This window comes from Ovis aries, chromosome 4 (genome assembly GCF_016772045.2).
Source record: "Ovis aries strain OAR_USU_Benz2616 breed Rambouillet chromosome 4, ARS-UI_Ramb_v3.0, whole genome shotgun sequence".
In the NCBI taxonomy this organism is placed as follows: domain Eukaryota; kingdom Metazoa; phylum Chordata; class Mammalia; order Artiodactyla; family Bovidae; genus Ovis; species Ovis aries.
In genome coordinates, this window is record NC_056057.1 from 84,211,191 (window position 1) to 84,213,982 (window position 2,792).

The 2,792-nt window shown below is 39.0% G+C and overlaps 1 long non-coding RNA gene across 2 annotated transcripts in view; it reads right to left on the bottom strand.

Moving 5' to 3' along the window:
- LOC121819418 (uncharacterized) overlaps window positions 1-2,792 on the bottom strand; it is a 36,746-nt gene that overhangs the window by 22,198 nt on the left and 11,756 nt on the right. For both annotated transcript variants that reach the window (XR_006059663.2, XR_009600519.1), the window contains exons 2-3: window positions 2,089-2,235; window positions 907-1,087 (exon numbers count right to left, since the gene is read on the bottom strand). This is a non-coding gene — a long non-coding RNA (uncharacterized LOC121819418). The remainder of the gene's footprint in view (window positions 1-906; window positions 1,088-2,088; window positions 2,236-2,792) is intronic.

The following is a 2,792-nucleotide window of genomic DNA, read 5'->3' on the forward strand; positions in this document are numbered from 1 at the left end:
GGGACCATTCTAAAACAGTGGAAACTACTTTAAATTGGTAATTAGTGCCTTCTTTCAATGTCAAAATGAGGAGATACACCAATTATACACAACAATGATGCTCCCACACTTCACACATGCACAGAGTAGTAGCCTATATGCATTCTACCACTGACCTCTGCTCACGGTGCCTAGAGATTTGGAATCCCAACCCATGCCAGCCTCCCTTTACCCACAGGACCAGACTATGTTAGCCTCAGGAGAATTCCCTTTTCTAATTCTGCATGCAGATGTGTCTTTTTAATAAATAAAAATTGACCTTTATGTGCTCTTAGTTAGGAGGTAGTAAGTTCATAGAATCATGTAGACAAGAAACGGGTTTTAAATAAATTAACTCTGTGAAACTTCCTGGTCCTAAGGCATGAAAACGAGTCTAGGTTAAAAAGAATGATCAAAGAAGATGGCAGAGTAGGAAAACCCTGGGTTTTCACTTCCTCCCGTGGGCACAACAATATTATGACCATTTACAGAGAAACTGTTGATGAGAAAGACCCAAAGACTATAAAAAAAGATCTTCTACAAATAAAGATATAAAGGAGAAACTACAGCAAGATGGATAGAAGGGGTTAAGGAGCAGTATAAACAAGACTCATAAGCCAGGATAAGTGACCCACATACAGGAGAAAAATAGCAAATGCAGAGATTCTCCCCAAGAAACACAAGTGCCAAGACCCACATAGGGCTCCCCAGACTGGGAGTCCTGCACTAGAATGACCAGACCCCATAATATTTGGCTTTGAAGGCTGGCAGGGCTTACTTTTGGGAGAGTCAGAGGTCTGTGGGATATTACACCCCATTCACACAGACTGCACACAGAATCTTACAGGGCAGCCACAGTAACATGAAAGGAGCCTGGGTCAGATTCACCTGCTGATGTAGGTGAGCCTCCCAGAGAGGCAGGAGGCAACTGGAGTGCACCCACAGGACACAGACTCCGGCAGTGGCAGTTTTGGGGAACTGGTGCCGGCAAGTGTCAGTGTGGAATCCTTCGTCTAGTTTATTAGAGTCTGAACCCATAACGCTCTCAGCTGGCGTTTCTGGAGAAAATCTACAGGCAAGAAGAGAATGACAAGATATGTTTAAAATAATTAAAGGGAAAAATCTATAACTAAAAACGCTCTATCTAGAAAAAACTTTCCTTCAGATATGATGGAGATATCAAAAGTTTTAAAGACAAGGAAAAGATAAAAGAGTTCAGTGCCGCCAAATCAACTTAAAAAATAATAATACAGAAACATCTCTACATAGAAAAGAAGAGGCCACAACTAGAAATATGAAGATAAAAAAGGAAGAATCTCATTGGTAAAGGCAAATAATACAGTAAAAGTGGCAAGCCAAGCACACATAAAGCTATGAGGAAGGTTAAGAGACAGTGAAAAGCAGTGAATTGTCTACATCCACAATAAGAAGAAATGCAAAAGAAAAGGACACAAACAGGTAAGAAACAGTAAACATGGGGGTGTGGAGTAACAATGAGAGGTTGTTAAAATCTGTTTGACTTAAGAGACAAGGAACTTAAAATATTCTCTATATAGACTACTACATACAAACTCATGGGAGCCACAAACCAAACATCTATAAAAGATAATACATGAAAGAGAAAGGAATCCAAACACAACACTAAAGACATTACTAAATTCAAAAGGAAGACAGCAAAAGAAGAAGGAAAGAACAAAAATGAACCATTGAGTAACCTTACAAAACAAAGAAAAGGCAATAAGTACATATGTATCAATAATTACTTCAAATGTAAATAGAATAAATGCTTCAATCATAGGGCATAGAGTGGCTTTTAAATATATTTATAATTCATAATATCAAGTTAAATATCTATATATTCCAAGGGAGAAATCTAGACGTTAAGACAGCATAATGATAGCAATTGTTGGTCTTGGTAAAATGATCACAGGTATATTTAATTATTTTATTGATGTATGAGTGCTTTACAATGTTGTGTTAGCTTCTGCTAACACAAAACTGGTAAGAAACAGTGATTCAATGAAGTGAATCAACTATATGGATCACAGGCATTTTTATTTTCATCTTTACCTGTTTCTCTGAACTTCTTCAATGAACATCTTTCCCAGCACATCCCACTTAAGAGCTGGGTGACTTTCGTTGAGTCACATCACTCCTCTGAACCTCATTTTCCTGATCTATAAACTCAGAACTGCCAACACCAATATTATGTGATTGCTGTGAGAAGAAAAACATTTAGAGAAATTGCCTAACAAATAGACAAAGCTCATTAAATATTTGCTACCATAAAAGTCAATGTTTATTAAACACACAATATTTGAAAATACTAAGCTGAGAAAAATACTAGCTCCTGGGCAAACAGAAACCATTTTCATTCTACAGAAATCAAGACTCTTCCATGGCTCCCTCACAGTCATATCAAATAATCCTCCAGAAACCACTAGTTTTATCTTGAGATCAGCAGAGCCAATGAAGGACCAGAGGACACAGGAGACTCAGGTCTGAGGAGCTTGCAACCAAAACTGACAGCCCAAGGACGCATTAGTCTGGCTATTTCCTTCTCCTCCCCTTATTCAGCCATGCCCTCTTACCACTGACTTGGGGCGTCCAGCCACCAGGTCCCCACTTTCCTGCCTTTACTTTGAGCACACAGCCCAGCGGACAGGATGTCACCACTGGAAGCGTTCACATTTTTCTCCTTCTGGGCTTGTGAGTCACTCCCTGACCATTTCACTTTAGATGAATGAGCAAAGAAATTCTTGGATATTCCTTAC